The 18,595-nt window shown below is 43.4% G+C and overlaps 1 long non-coding RNA gene across 1 annotated transcript in view; it reads right to left on the bottom strand.

The window, feature by feature from the left end:
* Positions 1 to 18,595, bottom strand: part of LOC125631279 (uncharacterized) — a 191,677-nt gene that overhangs the window by 18,282 nt on the left and 154,800 nt on the right. The gene's annotated exons all lie outside the window — the stretch shown is intronic.

The raw sequence follows: 18,595 nt of genomic DNA, 5'->3' as shown, positions 1-18,595 counted from the left end.
CTAATAAGGAGGGTGTCACATAATTAATTGGTGGGTTTTGGTTCACTAGCTAAAAGAGACATCTTTTTCCACCTCACACTGAATGCAGCTTAAAATCACAAACAGAATAGAAACTTTCAATTTAGTAAGGTGACTTCTTTAAGTTACAGTTTGAAGAAGCATTGCAGTGAGTCAACTCCATCTACTCTCATGTGCATAGTCAATAGAAAATTGCAAAAACTTTTGTATATACATTGCAAGAGGTCAGTCCCATTTCTTGCTGAAAAACCTTTTGTTAATGTTCATTTTTGAGCTCCATACATTCGTCATTGAGGTATAACAGAGAGCTATAACGGGTGTTTAAAGATATTGGACTAGGACCTCAGAAACCTGGGTCCTAATCCCAGATCTGTTACTGGCTTCTGTGGAAAGTTGTAAGTCACTTAGGCAGAAAGTTTCAAAAGTGGCAACTGATTTTGGGTGCTGTGGTTTGTGGGTATCCAAGCTGAGAAAACTTAAGGTATAAACAATTAAGATGCCTCAAGATGGATACCCCAAAAATCAAGGCAGCCACAAAATCTGGCCACTTTTGAAAATGTTGGTTTTAACTCTCTGTAGCTAAAGTCCCCATCTTTAAAATGATGGCAATTATACTTCCCTTCCTTAAAGGAGTGTTCTGAGGGTAAATCCATTACTATTTGTGAGGTGCTCCAATGGAGTCAAAGCTGCTATGTTCTCATCATACACTTTGTGAGTACCCTTCCGGGGAAACTAAAGCAGCAAACAGCAGACCGAATCTGGATAATCCAGATCCTGGTAACAAGTACTGGAGACATAATTTTTAGGTTCTTCACTTGATATTCTTCAACGCAGTGTGGAGGGGCTGTCAGCTGAAAGCACTTAGTACCAGAGAATATTGCCCCCTGTCATGGGGTTGACATTATCCGTCTCCAAAAAATGCAAGTAGCTTCTATCTTTGCCTATAATAAAGGCTATGACATTATTAGCTATTATCTTCATGGGAAATATGACAGAGCCATTTATGTGAAATCTTATATGGATGATGTGGAGGCTGTACCAACTAATTCACCTCAGTGTGACACTGTAAGAGTCAATCAGCCACTGCAAACGTTTATAAACCTCCTGATGAAGCCTGGAACACACCACCTTTACCAGTATTTCAACAACCATCCATCTATGTTTGGGACTTCAATAGCCCTCACACCTCATAAGACTAAAGAGAATCTGACAAAAATGGACTGGATCGCATAGACTGGGCTTCTATAATGACCTATATCTCTTGCTTGATCCTAAGCAGACAGCCACCTTTTTCTCTGCATGGTGGAAGCAGGGCTACTTTCCTGACCAAATTGGGTCACCTCAGGAGGGGACCAGCTATTACCAGCCTTCTCAAAAGGTCTTGGAAACTTCCCTCATAGCCAGCACAGCCCCATTCTTACTAGGACAGGAGTGACAATCCCCTTAAAAACCACTATTCTAGACTGCAGTGGAACTACAGAAGAGCAGACTGGAAACAGATACTCAGAAGTGAGAAATGAGTATATAGTGTGCATGCCACTCAATACCTCAGTAGAAAATGCCTTCACTTGCCTCTCCAAAGCAATTTTTAAATCAGCCACTAAATCCATCCTATGTGGTTACTACAAGACTTATATCCCCCGCATAGATGTGGACTGTGCAAAACTTCTAAAGCCGTATGAAAAAATCTGGTGACTCAGAGATAGCAAACCACCTAATTCACAGCCTCAATGCCCATCATAGGGAACATTAGAAAGACGTTACATCAAATATGGACATGACAAGGTCTACCAGAAAAGCATGGTCACTCATGAGCAGCACAGAAACCACCTAAACATCAGTGTAAAGTGTACCAGAACAGCATCACCACATACGTAACACAGCAAAAGCAAACAGGGATGAGACCTTTGAGGAGTCTGTAAAAAGGGAATGGCACAGATACAGACAGACTGCACCTTGGAGTGAGGAAGACATTGTTCAGCTTTTCTCCACTGAGGACTGGAGAGAGGACTGAGCTGCAAGAAAGCAGAAAAAGCAGGCAGCCTGGACAAGAATTCACCAGAAATGCTATTACACCTTGATAAGAAGATCACAAAATGGCTGTCAATGTTCATATCCCATGTCATCCAAGAGAACAAGATGCCTAGGAGATGACGGAAAGCTAGGCTAATAGCTATACCAAAACCAGGAAAGGACCATTCCCTTCCACCTAGCTACTATCCAATATCACTTCTGAACTATGCTTACAAACTACTTCTGCAAAGAATTATCCCCACAGTAGAGCAGGCAGGTTTCAGGCCTAATAGGAGCACTTGTGATCAAGTTCTTGCTCTTATAGAGAATGTAAGAGAAAGAGAAGTCAAGGGTTGTGTTTCTTGACTAGACAGCACCACATTACACCATCTGACACACTGGCCTGCTGTTCAAGATGCCAAATATGTTACCTCAATAAATTGTTATGGCTACTGAAATGATTCTTCAAAACAGACCATTCTAAACAAAACTAGGCAATAAATCGAGTTCATAGAGGATCCAGAAGAACAGACTCTCCCAGGGATCTGGTCTTGCTCCACCTTTCTTCACGATATTTACAAATGACTAGCCTCCAACTATCTCTAGGCATTCAAGTATGCAGATGACATCTGCTTCGCTTCAAGAGACGAAGACTTAAAAAAGATGGAGAACAGCCTGAACCAAGACACGGCAGCCTTAGTAGCTACTGCAAGAAGTGGAGACTTAATCCTACTATCAAAGACAGTGCTGTCAAGTTTCCATCTCTGTCATGCCAGCGCTTCATGAGAGCTCAACATCTTCTTGAATTGGGAAGAATGATTGGCACATGACCCAAAGCTTATCAAGGTAGCTCAGAAGAGTAAGCGTAGAAATGGTCTCGTAAGTGGGTCAACTTGTGCAACCGGTGCACAGCTCAGCACTTGCTCTCTACTACTCATCTGGAAAATACTGTGGTCCTGTGTGGTAAAATTCTTCCCACACAAAGCTAGTTGATATATAACTGAATCAAAAAATGAGAATACCAGGGGCTATGAGATCAACAAACACCAAGTGGCTACCAGTCCTCTTTAATATCCTGCCTCCTAACATCAGGCATTATATTGCAGCAAAGAACCTCCTTGACAAAATTCAGGAGAACCCACAACTGCCACTTGTCTAAGGCATATGGGAAGCACCTTTCCACTGACTCCTCAGCAAAAGATCAGTCTGGGCTCTGTTACCGATCATCTCTATGATAGATGCTACCACATTGTGGTGAGAAGAATGGGAACAAGCTGCTCCCTCTGTAAGAAAGTCCTTCCTCATCACTTAGCCTGATGACAGACTGCCTAGTTCGAGCTGCCATGCTATCTCTGGAGCAAGCTCAACTGTTTCAAATAAGGGGTGGTGAGGTGCACACCTGGTGCATACCCTGTGACTCAGGAACAGCCCTCTCTCTAACTGTGGTGTAGCTGAGGATGTCAACAGACCAGCACAAGATTTTTGGTTTACTAGCTAAAAACTAACCAAGATTTTGTAGTAGTAGTACAAGAGGACTTTCCAGACTCTATATTGCTGTCCTTGAGGCTATTGAATGGCTAAAAAGTGTGATGCCTACCTAAGTTCTCTTGACACTTTTGACATTTTTTAGCTTGTATCTCTCATTTGATCTCTGTACTTTACATTTTGAACTTTTTCCCATCTTTATTGTACCACTTGTGTGTTCACTATGTGACAGGGTCGAGCCAGATGGCTGTAGGAGAGTAATAGAAGGCAGATATATTAGCCCCAGGCTAAGTAGTTCCCTTTTCCCTGAGTAAGGTAACAGGGAAGGTTCCAGAACAATCAGGAACCTTCTGGAGACAATTAAGACAGGCTGATGAGAACACCTGCAGCCAATCAAGAAGCTGCTAGAATCAATTAAGGCAGGCTAATCAGGGCACTTGGGTTTTAAAAAGGAGCTCACTTCATGGTGTGCGTGTGAGGAGCTGGGAGCAAGAGGCACTAGGAGCTGAGAGTGAGAACACGGACTGTTGGAGGACTGAGGAGTACAAGCATTATCAGACACCAGGAGGAAGGTCCTATGGTGAGGATAAAGAAGGTGTTGGGAGGAGGCCAGGGAGTTGTAGCTGTTGCACAGCTGCTCCAGGAGGCACTCTAGACAGCTGCATTCCACAGGGCCCTGAGCTGGAACCCAGAGTAGAGGGCGGGCCCAGGTTCCCCCCAAATCCTCCCAACTCCTGGTCAGACACAGTAGTCGTCGACCTGGACTGTGGGTTCAGAAAAACGGCCAAGCTGAGGGCTGCCGTGAAGCTCCAAGGCGAGCAAATCCACCAATAAGCACAAGACCCACCAAGGTAGAGCAGGAACTTTGTCACAACTAATAATAGATGCTCCAACACTTTATTTATTTTAGCTTATAATAGGTATTTTTAAAACGTGTCTCTCTCGGGTTCTGTGCGCTACTGATATTAGTTAAAGATACAATCACATAAGAACTAAGCCAGACGTTTCCATACCCCCAAAACCAGAAAATAAACATTCAGAAATAAAACTACAGCTAAACAACACCCTACCTCACCCATAAATACCAGCTGATGTCACAGATTGCCTTCCTCAAAGAGATGGGTATGGCATTGTGGTCTGAAGGTCAACACAGTCAGGTTATTTCAGCCAAAGGGTGGAGTTAGTTTCAAAATTGAGGGGGCCCCAGTGGAACAGTCCTGTTGGTAGCACCCTCTTGTAAATAAAGGGCTGTTCAGCTGAGTCCCTCCAATGTTTGTGGTTGTGATAGACATGGGAGAGACATGATCTCTAAGTAGGTTTCATGCCATCCAGGGCTTTATATATCAAAACTAACCCTTTCAACCCCACTCCAAAAGGCAGCCAATGCAGATCATGGAAAGCAAAGACTCCATATTCACCTGGTGAAATACACTGTTTAAGATGTAAGCCACCATATTCTGCATAACCTTCAGTTTCCAAGTTGGTGTAAGGTGTAGACCCATGTATAACACACTGTAGTAATATAAATTTGAAATGACAAAGGCATGGGTTACACTAGCAATATCTATATCCAGCAACCTCTATTCTTGTGGTTAAGATAATGGTCTGAGACTCAGGAGCTCTGGGTTCAGTTCCTACTCTTCCACAGGCTTCTGTGTGATCTTCAAGTCACAATTTCTCTGTCTCACTTCCCCATCTGTAAAACTGGGATAACAATAACACTACCTTACCTCAAAGGAATAATGTGAAAATAAATCCATAAATACTTGGGAGGCATTCAAATGCTCTTGTGATGGGGACATATAAGTAGAAAGAAAGAAATGGTTGTGATATCCTGGCCTGATGGAGATGAAAAGGGGCTTTCTGAGACATTGCTGCTCTCTGATCATCTAACAGCAGCTGGGGACCCAACAATACCACAAGATTATGAACTCTAGTATCAAACCCTACCACACTTTCAAAGGGGAAGATATAATTTACCTCATATCTTCTGGTTTCCAATTACCACAAACTTATCTACATTAACCTTCAGACAGCTAACCCAAATTTTGACTCGCCACTACCCAAGGCATTCAACAGCACTGACTGGGTCTATAAAAGAAATACAGTCACAGGCACACGGCAGCCAATACTACCTCACTGACCTCCCAATGGCCTCATATGCTCATTGAACAAGAAAAGAGAAAAGATGAAACCTTGTTGAACATCTCATGACAGTGTGTTTGTGGGGTGGGAGGGAATCACCCAATCACTCTCTGGGAGTCCTCTCAAGTGAAGAAAAGAACCACCCAAAAGCAGTCCCATCCATTTTCATTGCATTATGCAGGCAAGTCAATAACATTACATAATGTATGGTATGAGAGGCAGCTGATAGATCTAACAATATCACCAGGAACACCTGATTAGCATCCATTTCCAGAAAATGATCATCTACCATTGACTTCACCACCATTTCTGTGCCAAATCCAAAACCAGACTGACATGGGGCAAGGAAGTCTGAGGTATCTAGGTTCTAAGAAATGTTCTCACCATAAACTTTCCTATACTTGTAACCAGAAACAGGAAATTATATATTAGATAATAGTCAGAATTTCATCGTTTCTTGAGTAAAGGTCACATAACAGTTTCCTTAAGAAAGGCTGGCAACCTGTTCTCCCTAAGAAAAATATTTAAAATCTCCATAAGCAGAAGACCTAGAATCTCGCTTCTGGTCTTCGCCATCCAGGAAAGAGAAGGGCCTGAAGGGCAGGTTTGGAAAAAAGGGTTGACCCCCAAGTAACCAGAAATTTCCTCACAATGGGAAGAACTTGAATCAGCCACCAAATGAAGGCAGTTTAGATTAAGCATGCTGTGCATTATTCAAACAAATCCAATTTTGCAGATGCTATGTTAGAAGCAAAGAAATGTTTCTTTTCCTGCCATACAGCCATTTCATTAAAATCCAAAACTCTTAAAGATGCAATCTGTCAGATTCAGTATAAGACTTCCAGCATTGGCTCTATAATCATCTCTCCCACTTCATCTATTGCAGGTCATCTGAAAACACAAGTGATATGTGAGGACAAAACCAGAAAACAGGACACCTAGGACATGCTATTTCCATGTTTGTGGAGAAAAGATTGTAAAAAACGCTACCACATCTCAAGAGAGTAGTCCAACAAAGGAATAATATTTTCCTTCACGGCCTTTTGGACATTCTCTTGTTCCATTAACTTCTGAGGGTGGACCACTGAAACTCTGTGCCATAGAAACACCTAAATGCAAAAGAAATTTTAAAAAATACTGGGTTTGGTTACAGATTCTCTCCCCCCCCCCATTTCTTAATCCCTGTTATGGCTGCGAATGCAGGGTTTTCTGAAGTAGTTCTGTTTCCTCACAGACTACTGAACTGCTTCATTTTCCCTGGTGACAATTTTAGGCACAGGAAAGGCAGATAAGCTCTGAAGTCAGAGACTCTTCTAACCATACAGTGGCTTTCCTCCATGGCATTCAGCCACAAAGCATTACCATCAGACTCCAATTATGAAATAATGGGAATCCTGGTGCCTGGCTATTGGGTCAGGCATTATCTACTGATTCCAGAGATTTTGCAAAAGACAAGAAGATGAACGATTGGTCTGGGCTGATAGTCTGGGGCACTCTTTGTGCGTTGCCAGCAGGGAGATCAAGTCTGGAGTGCTGGGCAGAGACGGGCTCCATCTTACGAAGAGAGGGAAGAGCATCTTTGCCAGCAGGCTGGCTAACCTAGTCAGGAGGGCTTTAAACTAGGTTCACCGGGGGAAGGAGACCAAAGCCCTGAGGTAAGTGGGAAAGCGGGATACCGGGAGGAAGCACAGGCAGGAATGTCTGTGAGGGGAGGGCTCCTGCCTCATACTGGGAATGAGGGGCGATCAACAGGTTATCTCAAGTGCTTATATACAAATGCACAAAGCCTTGGAAACAAGCAGGGAGAACTGGAGGTCCTGGTGATGTCAAGGAACTATGACGTGATTGGAATAACAGAGACTTGGTGGGATAACTCACATGACTGGAGTACTGTCATGGATGGTTATAAACTGTTCAGGAAGGACAGGCAGGGCAGAAAAGGTGGGGGAGTAGCACTGTATGTAAGGGAGCAGTATGACTGCTCAGAGCTCCGGTACGAAACTGTAGAAAAACCTGAGTGTCTCTGGATTAAGTTTAGAAGTGTGTGCAACAAGTGTGATGTAGTGGTGGGAGTCTGCTATAGACCACCGGACCAGGGGGATGAGGTAGATGAGGCTTTCTTCCGGCAGCTCACGGAAGCGACTAGATCGCATGCCCTGATTCTCATGGGTGACTTTAATTTTCCTGATATCTGCTGGGAGAGCAATACAGCGGTGCATAGACCATCCAGGAAGTTTTTGGAAAGCGTAGGGGACAATTTCCTGGCGCAAGTGCTAGAGGAGCCAACTGGGGGGGGGCGCTTTTCTTGACCTGCTGCTCACAAACCGGGTAGAATTAGTGGGGGAAGCAAAAGTGGATGGGAATCTGGGAGGCAGTGACCATGAGTTGGTTGAGTTCAGGATCCTGACGCAGGGAAGAAAGGTAAGCAGCAGGATACGGACCCTGGACTTCAGGAAAGCAGACTTCGACTCCCTCAGGGAACGGATGGCCAGGATCCCCTGGGGGACTAAATTGAAGAGAGAGGAGAGCTGGCTGTATTCCAGGAGAGCTGGCTGTATTTCAAGGAATCCCTGTTGAGGTTACAGGGACAAACCATCCCAATGAGTCGAAAGAATAGTAAATATGGCAGGCGACCAGCTTGGCTTAACGGTGAAATCCTAGCAGATCTTAAACATAAAAAAGAAGCTTACAAGAAGTGGAAGGTTGGACATATGACCAGGGAAGAGTATAAAAATATTGCTCGGGCATGTAGGAATGATATCAGGAGGGCCAAATCGCACCTGGAGCTGCAGCTAGCAAGAGATGTCAAGAGTAACAAGAAGGGTTTCTTCAGGTATGTTGGCAACAAGAAGAAAGCCAAGGAAAGTGTGGGCCCCTTACTGAATGAGGGAGGCAACCTAGTGACAGAGGATGTGGAAAAAGCTAATGTACTCAATGCTTTTTTTGCCTCTGTTTTCACTAACAAGCTCAGCTCCCAGACTGCTGCGCTGGGCATCACAAAATGGGGAAGAGATGGCCAGCCCTCGGTGGAGATAGAGGTGGTTAGGGACTATTTAGAAAAGCTGGACGTGCACAAGTCCATGGGGCTGGACGAGTTGCATCCAAGAGTGCTGAAGGAATTGGCGGCTGTGATTGCAGAGCCATTGGCCATTATCTTTGAAAACTCGTGGCGAATCGGGGAAGTCCCGGATGACTGGAAAAAGGCTAATGTAGTGCCAATCTTTAAAAAAGGGAAGAAGGAGGATCCTGGGAACTACAGGCCAATCAGCCTCACCTCAGTCCCCGGAAAAATCATGGAGCAGGTCCTCAAAAAATCAATCCTGAAGCACTTACATGAGAGGAAAGTGATCAGGAACAGTCAGCATGGATTCACCAAGGGAAGGTCATGCCTGACTAATCTAATCGCCTTCTATGATGAGATTACTGGTTCTGTGGATGAAGGGAAAGCAGTGGATGTATTGTTTCTTGACTTTAGCAAAGCTTTTGACACGGTCTCCCACAGTATTCTTGTCAGCAAGTTAAGGAAGTATGGGCTGGATGAATGCACTATAAGGTGGGTAGAAAGCTGGCTAGATTGTCGGGCTCAACGGGTAGTGATCAAGGGCTCCATGTCTAGTTGGCAGCCGGTATCAAGTGGAGTGCCCCAAGGGTCGGTCCTGGGGCCGGTTTTGTTCAATATCTTCATAAATGATCTGGAGGATGGTGTGGATTGCACTCTCAGCAAATTTGTGGATGATGCTAAACTGGGAGGAGTGGTAGATACGCTGGAGGGGAGGGATAGGATACAGAAGGACCTAGACAAATTGGAGGATTGGGCCAAAAGAAATCTGATGAGGTTCAATAAGGATAAGTGCAGGGTCCTGCACTTAGGATGGAAGAATCCAATGCACCGCTACAGACTAGGGACCGAATGGCTAGGCAGCAGGTCTGCGGAAAAGGACCTAGGGGTGACAGTGGACGAGAAGCTGGATATGAGTCAGCAGTGTGCCCTTGTTGCCAAGAAGGCCAATGGCATTTTGGGATGTATAAGTAGGGGCATAGCGAGCAGATCGAGGGACGTGATCGTTCCCCTCTATTCGACATTGGTGAGGCCTCATCTGGAGTACTGTGTCCAGTTTTGGGCCCCACACTTCAAGAAGGATGTGGATAAATTGGAGAGAGTCCAGCGAAGGGCAACAAAAATGATTAGGGGTCTAGAACACATGACTTATGAGGAGAGGCTGAGGGAGCTGGGATTGTTTAGCCTGCAGAAGAGAAGAATGAGGGGGGATTTGATAGCTGCTTTCAACTACCTGAAAGGGGGTTCCAAAGAGGATGGCTCTAGACTGTTCTCAATGGTAGCAGATGACAGAACGAGGAGTAATGGTCTCAAGTTGCAGTGGGGGAGGTTTAGATTGGATATTAGGAAAAACTTTTTCACTAAGAGGGTGGTGAAACACTGGAATGCGTTACCTAGGGAGGTGGTAGAATCTCCTTCCTTAGAGGTTTTTAAGGTCAGGCTTGACAAAGCCCTGGCTGGGATGATTTAACTGGGAATTGATCCTGCTTCGAGCAGGGGGTTGGACTAGATGACCTTCTGGGGTCCCTTCCAACCCTGATATTCTATGATTCTATGATTCTATGATTCCAGTAATCCATGGAGGCATTTTCACAAGTAGCCCAGACTGAGGGGTAGAGAAAAATGTTAAGGTGTGTAGGAGTCCAGAGAGCAGAAAGATTGTGCTGCTCCTGAGGAAAGGTCTAGCTATAATGACTCGCCACTAGAACCTGTTGCAGCACTAGTGTTAGCAACTCAAATGACATGGGAATCCATGGGCTGGATGTTGGTCATGAGAAAGGCTGTCCCTTTGAAACAACTGTCCTTTTGCTCAGTGGTGGCCAAAGACTCCTTGGCATTCATGACACATGAAACAATTGGCTGATTCTACATCTCTGTCCATAGGGGCACAACCAGAATTGTCCTAAGAAAGGGGCCCAGAGCTCTCTCTCCACTGCTCTGCACCCAGACCCATGCTCTCTCCCCTTCACTCAGCTCTACATATGCTCCACCTCCTACAGCTCCACCCCCAACCCCACAGTCTTCACCCCACAATGCCCCACCCCCAACCCCAATGTCCTGCACCTAGTCTCCATGTCCAGCCCCAAGCTCTTATCCAGAATGGTGGTCAGGCTGAAGAGCACCACCCGAACCGCAACCAGGCAGTTCTGGGAGCCCCAGACTCCATTGTTCTCCTCCATCTCCACTTCACCAGGAAACACCAAAAGCCTGAATCCAATCCTTCCACCCTCCTGGGGAGTTCCTGGTGCTCCCTGCTCCACTTCACCCTCAGGGCTGGGGATGCCCAGTGCCCATTGGTACCAGAAGAGCTGCAAAGGTGAGCAAAGCTAAGCAGGTACCCAGGATCATAGCACCACTTAAATTTGGCCCAGCTGCCCCTCCGTCATGGTGGAGATTGACAAGGCCACATTTCCAGCTCCAGTTAGAGGGCCCCCCATTGTATCACTGTTTGTCCACTCTATTACAACTGCATGTGTCTGATCAGCCTTTCCTGATGGGGTAGAGAGTGACAGATATTTCATGTCTTCTATATATGTGCTCTTTCTCTTAGGTTTCATTGCCTGACCTGTAGCCAGGCTGTCTGCCATCTGCTTTCAGAGATGAATACCACACTGGTATCATGAGTTGAAAACTGGTAATTACATGGTGCTTAAGAAAGGGGTTAGGCATTTGCTGCTCACTTGCAACATGCATTGTCCTGCTCTGCAGTGACAGTCCTTGCTGGTTGTTACTACACGGGTACAGGAAGCTGCCTCTTTTGTTTACATTTCATTTTCTACTTTATTTTCAAAAGAGAACTGCAGAGCTTTCTAACTTTAGCTACTGAACATTGGGCAGCTGCTTTTTGATTTAATGTCTGTCGTATCTTGGCCCATCTGGCCCTGCATCTTGGGGGTCAGCTCCTTCCTGCGGGTAGGGAAGACAAAATCTTCCTTGGACAGAATAAACACAGTGAGGAACTCCATTAACAACATCAGCACATTTGGAGAGCCTCCTGCAACCTGCCATTGCCGCTCTCTGAATTAGAACTCTCCCCTGCATCACATCATCGGTTGGGGGTACACTTTTCACACTGCACAGGGAGCAATCAGTTGTGTCCAGTTGTGGGAATTGCAATTCCCAAAAGAAAGGCTGTCAGAGACTCCTCCAAACCCAAAGTACCAGGTGTCACACAGCTATCAGATCTACCTTTCTCTTTCACAGAAGGAGAGCAAAGATATCCAAGTGACCACGACAAAACTGGAAATATCTACGGGGAATAAAACAAGCTTGCCAGCTGAATTTCATCCACTACTCAAGTGTCAAAGAGATGGTAATTTTCAAGCTAGTAACAAAGTGGTAAAATCGTTATAAAATAAATCCCCCAAAGTTGTATTTGCTCTTCTCACAGCATTGATGTTTAACCGTTTTAACCCCAACTGTGTGAAAAGGGTGGAAAGGGAGAAATTTCCTGAACTCAGAAGCCAGTAAGGCCTTCAAAAACACCTGGATATCTTAGCTTGGCTCAACACATGCCAGAATCCTCTTATGGTCCCAGAACATCTTAAATTGTTAATACCTTTGCTAGCATAAACTTCCCCCATGCATCTTGAACAAAAGCCTCAGCAGTTCTTCTATACGCCCTTACCTCCATGGTTTTGCCCCCAATTTCCATTCCCTCGCTGAAAAAACAGTTTCTCCTTAAAGTTGTCTCCAGTTCAAATATTTCATTATAGCTTTATCTCCCAAACATCTTACATACAAATGAACATCTGGATTTCTACTGCTTTCCTTCCAGCAGAGAAAGGGTAGTACAATAATATTTGGCTAATGATAATATCTAGCTAATGAGTTGGTCTTCTGCCACATTTTAACTCTTAGCTTTTATGTAGTTCAGCAAAGGAAGATTTTTTTTCCCGTTAGTTTGCAACTTTTCAAACAAATTACAGCAAATATTACTCATGTCTCACTTCCTAAACCTCACACTTGTAACTGGAAAAAGATATGGGGGTGACAGAAGTTGATCTAGTCATTTATCAACGACAGGGAGGTTCAGGCTATTCAGTGGGGGAGTACGTTGAAGCAGGTTCCCTCAATCCTGCAAACAAAAAGTTCTCCGATTGTTCACATTTGCCAAGTAAAGGTTCCCCGGTCAGCTGCCTGCTGACAGCCATTGAAAGGCAGTAGCTGGGGATATTGTACTCTTCACAAGGCATCCTGAGAAAAAAGCTTTGTTACTCCACAGGAAAGTTCATGACATCTGTAAGTAACAACTAAAAGGGCACAGCAAAATCAGTGGGAAGTGTGTATTCAGCCAGGTCTCTAATTTATACAGTTACATAAATATATGATTTATGAAGGGGTTTTTTGGTGCTTGTATCTCCTGCAAACAATAGTTTGATTCAGCAATAATGGTTCATTCTCAGGTTACTGTGCTGTGCTACATGCTAGATCTATTGTGCTAGAGATGTTCTAAAGGATATTGTTAATATAACTTTGAAAGTTAGGCACAAAATGTTCATGCAATTGCTGTGGTTGCATACATTGATCTGTGAGTGAAACTGGCCATTTGATCTTGCAATTACTGCATTTACATTCAAAGCACAGTAACTGCCTACACAAACAAGGGGTAAAATTCAATATGCAAGTTTGCATTCATAAGTGCATATTTCTATTTGAAAATAAGGCCATTCATATATTATTAGGTACATCATTTGGGAATTCTAAACTAACAATTATGATTAGTATTTATTGTACTATAGTAGCACCTCCGAGCCCCAGTCAGGGATCAGGACCCCTTTGTGCTAGGCGCTGTATAAAAAGCGAACACAAAGGTAATCCCTACCCTGTTTATTTGAACTGCTCCCACAATATGAGGAGTTGAAGTCATTCTATCAGGTACCACTGCGACAAACCCCATAGATTACCTATCAGTAAATGTGGCTTTAGAAAGGTAACTTCTGTTACATCATTCTGCAATACAATTGGGGATTCTAAATGTCTGCAGTATTAACAGTGTCCGTACAGATGTAGAGAGGCAAACAAGTGTTCATTATTTTGTAGAGTTGCTCCCATGCCCTCCTGACCCCATACCTCACTGGCATGTGCAGGGTTGGGCTGAAGTTGCTTAGCAGGTCTCTTCCTCCACACTTATCCCTCACTTATGCCTCTACCCCTCGTCCCTCACACATAGGGTGTGTTCCCTTCATCTTTTTTTCTTCTCCATTTGGCTGCTCAGCACTCCCTTTCCTGGCATCCTCTTCCACTGGCTCCCCGAGTATCTCATTGGAGAGGACAGGAGGAGTTAAGGCGAGAAGCCTGATCAGTTGACAAGGGGAAGGAGCAGCAGGAATCCAAGCAACCCACTTCCCCCACCCTTGCTAGACATCACAGATGCAGCAGAGAAGGCTCTGAGTCTAACAGAGGGATAATAGGAGGGAAACATGCAGGGTGGTCAGGGGCTGGGAGAATGGGGCGGGAAGTGAGAGAGTGTCATAGCAGATGAGTGAACAGGGGAAGAATGACATCCCCCAGAGGCTGGAGAGAGCGAGTGGAGTACCAGGGAGGATGACTGCATTAAATACACAAGTAATGTTGGATTTCCAGCATGAGATGGTCACATACAAATTGGCAGGGGGTGACTTTCCCTAATGGCTTAAAAATCAGATGGCATCCCGAAAGCAGTCCAGCACATTTATTTTAAATCTCAAGATTTTTAATGCAATCTCATTATTTTTTATGGGATGGGAGGAAGAGATGGCTGACCTGATTTCTAAAGGTGAGACATTGGCAGCTAATATAAGCAACTAAAAAGACATTGACTGTTGGCCCTTGGGGAGGGACAAGAACTTTGGGGTACTGTTCATGTCTCTCTTTTGCAAATTACTTACAGCAACCTTTCTGTGTCATTTCTTCCCCATCTTTAAAATAAGTATAATAATAGTTACCTCACAGAAGGATTCATTTTAAGAACTGTGTACAGGAGTTTGAAAAATTAAAGTACTGCACACAGTGAGTACAATTTCTTAACAACTGCTAGATACAAAAGTCTGCAGTAATGTCCTGTTCTGGCCCCCACTGGTTCATATCCTGAGACATGCTGAGAGCTCCCATTGAACTTAATAGGATTAACGGGTACGCAGCACCTCTCAGTTTTTGGCTAGAAGGGCCTAGTCCTACAAAGCACTGGGCACCCACATCTTTCACTGGCACTTAGTGGGAACTGAGGGTGGAAGCATCTCACAGAATCTCTCAGCACTTCTGCAGAATCAGGCCCTAGGTCATGTCTGAAAAGGTTTTGGAATTTTTAATTTTCACACTTCTCAAGTTCAGTTTACATTGTCTGGTTTTCTGTCTTTCAAATCAAGTCAAAGTCTTACTTTTGGCTCATAGGGATTTAAGGAGAAACACGACCTTCTTTCATTAAAAGCTGCTCTTTATCAAAGATCGTCTTGATATGTGTTATTCTGGTAACAGGGGGATCATGTAACCAGGAGTGTTTATTTTCTATCAGGCAATTAAGGTTCAGAGATATAGCCGTAATTGTATGGGCTTACTTGCAAAACTATGTGCTCACTTACACCTGAACTCAGATGGGCCTGGGCAGTCTGGCACCAGTTACCAAAGCTATTTGTATATGAACTTATCAAGGGCTCTGTGAGGGCAGAGAGAGACTATTCAATCAGGACCTGCAAACCTTGGCTGTGTAAACAAAAATCTTATCATTTTTAGAAAAACTATTGATTTTTATATCATGTTCCTCTTTCCCCTGACAAATTTGAAAGATGTAACACCGACGACTCTGATTACAGAGAAATGCAATGCAAATTTCTAAAGCAGACTTTTATTTTCTTGTTCTTCTGTGATTTCTTTATCTGCTTAATTTTTTCCATATCAAACAACTGCTCACCTGAAGTCACTTCTCTCTTGTTCTTAGCACCTGTGCAGGATACTCAGATCTAATCTCCTAGGCATGAGACTGGGTGCATTCTCTTTTCTCTGAGTGTGTGTATAAACCTTCAGGGTAGGAATATCAGGATAGAACACAAGCCAGGCCGCGCAATGGCCATCACACACTTGTTTGCTAGGCTAAACAAGCCAAGATCTTTCAGTCTCCTCTCATAAGAGAGGTCCTCCATTCCCCTGATCATGCCAGTAGCCCTTCTCTGAACCTGTTCCAGGTTTCTTGAAAATGAGTGACCAGAACTGTAGACCATATTCCAAATGCGGTTTTACCAGTGCCATGAACAATGGCATTAATGCATCTCTTTATCTACTGGAAATACCTTGCCTGATACATGCAAGGATCACATTTGTTTGTTTGTTTGTTTTTTGAACAGCCTCATTACATTGGTGGCTCATAGTCATTCTGTGATCGACTAATACACCCAGATCTTTCTTCTCCTCCGTCATGACGAGCCTCCAGCTTATAGCAGAAATTTTTATTAGCCCCTAAAAACATGACCGTGCACTTTGTACTATTAAATTTCATCCCATTTCTATTACTCTCATCCTCTAGGTCATCCAGTTCCTGTATAATGTTCCTGTCCTCTATATTGATGATGCCTCTCAATTTTGTGTCATCAGCAAGTTTCATTTGCACGCTCCTACTCTTTGTGCCAAGATCATTAATGAAAATAAACTCCACTAGTAACCTCCCTCCAGCCCGATAGCTATCCTTTCAGCACAACCCATTGTCAACCACAGTTCCTTACCCACTTCATATATCCTGTACTAATCCCTATCTTCTCCAGCTTAACTACTAATTTCCCATGTGGTACCGTGCCAAATGCTTTACTGAAGTCCAGATAAATTAGAACTACTGAATTTCCCTTGTCTAAGAAATCCATTATTTTTTTCAAAAAAGATACCCAGCTAGTGTGGCACAATCTAATTTTGGTAAACCCGTGTTGTGTTTTATCCTGTTTTCCATTTACTGCCATGTCTTTAATCATTCTTTTCTTCAGAATTTGTTCTAAAGTCTGGCATACTATTGAGATCAGCCTAATGAGTCTGTAGTTGCCCAGATCACTTTTCCCCCCTTTCTTATATATATATTTCTTACATTTGCTAGTCTGCTCGTCTCCACTCATACAGTACCATCCCCAGTTGATAGACTTAAAAATCCTCGCTACCAGACTTACAATGTCACGTGCCAGTTCATTCAATATTCTGGGATGGAGATTATCCAGTCCCCCTGATTTGAGCACATTAATCTCAGAGCTTTATTTTCCCTATAGTATGTGTTCATTTCCATTTCTATACACTCATACACATTAGCCATCTTGCCTTCCCCACCCACCATATTGTACACTAACCTTCCTTACTGAAAACTGAGGCAAAGTATTAATTTAATTTTAGTGTCATACCTACATCATCTTTAATGCCTCCCCTGTTCTCACTGCATAACAGACACACTTCTTCTCTTCTTGTTCACTTTTTATTTAGGTAGCTAAAGAACCTTTTATTATTTGTTTGAATTTCCCTTGCAAGCTCTAACTCAGCTTGACTTTTGGCAATTCGCACTTTATCCCTAATTTTTGTTTAACCTCCAAGATGTAGCTTTCTTTGTTGATCAGTCCCTTCTTCCATTCCTTGTAGGCTCTTTGCTTTCTTGCAATATTCTTTTGAGGTGTTGATTCATCCATTTAGGCCTGCAGCCTTTCCCTCCATGTTTTTCCCATTGTTTAGGATGCAAATTCCAGGTAGTTTTTGAACCTTTGACATAAAGAAATTCCCAGCCTCCTCCACATTTAAGTCCCTGAGCTCTTCAGTCCAGTTGACTGCACTTACTAGTTCCTTCATTTTCCTAAAGTCTCCCCTTTTGAAATCAAAAGCCTTAGTTACTGACCTATTTTTATTATCCTTCCATTTAATTTAAACTGAATCAACTCAATCATTTAATCCAAAGTTATTTTCAATGTCCTCACTACTTAATAAAACCAGATTTAGAATCGCATTACTTCTTTTTGGCGCAATGACTATTTCGTGAAGACATCTAACAACTATTACGTCCGGGACCCTATCATTATTAGCAACATGTGATCTGCAATCTATATGTGGTACGTTAAAGTCTCTCATAAGGACACAATTTCTGTTAGTATTTATCTCTTGAATAATACTAAAAAGAGCTCTCTATCTATATACAAATCCAATCCTGGCGGTATATAGCAAACCTCTAACACTCCCCAATAAAACCTCTTATACTGTCCTTCCGCACAGAGATGTTGACACAAATTGATTCTGTTTTATCAGTGCTTTCACTTATTTCTTTACAGTCTACCACATTATTGATGTACAACGCTACTCCACCACCTGTGTCTTTATTTCTCTCTCTCCTGAACAGCACATACCCTTCAAAATCTGTATTCCAGTCATAAGTGCTATTGCACAATATTTCTGTTATGCCTATATCCAGTTTCATGTCCTACATCAGTAATTATAGTTCCTCCAGTTTTGTTTCCCAGGCTCCTCACATTAGCATACAAACATCTCAGTTGTTTCTCTCTGAACTCACCCAATTTCCTAGCCAAATTAGATATAGTCCTTTTGCTATCCATATGCCTATCTTCTGCTGTTCCTTTATCCTTTACTATATCCTTATTTACCTGAGTTTGCTCTTTAAATTAAACCAGAATTAAAACCAGACCTCTCCCAACTTTCCCCCTGCATTTCTTAATTTAATGTTCTTCTTATCAAACCTGCCAGCCTAGTCCCAGAAGGATCAAGCCTTTGACAGCCTTTGGCAGTGAGGACTGCCAGATACTAGAATGAAAGATTAGCAACCTGTCCCAACTGGAATCCCAAATCTAAACACCCCCTAACCGTGGAACTTCCAAAATCTGAAGTTGGCCCTGAATCCAAATGTTGTGATTAGGCCATTTCCCTGCAATGGGC

The sequence above is a fragment of the Caretta caretta genome, chromosome 2, assembly GCF_965140235.1.
Source record: "Caretta caretta isolate rCarCar2 chromosome 2, rCarCar1.hap1, whole genome shotgun sequence".
NCBI classification, from domain to species: Eukaryota; Metazoa; Chordata; order Testudines; family Cheloniidae; genus Caretta; species Caretta caretta.
Note: the sequence above shows the minus strand (reverse complement) of the source record. Positions and strands in the feature narration are given on the sequence as shown.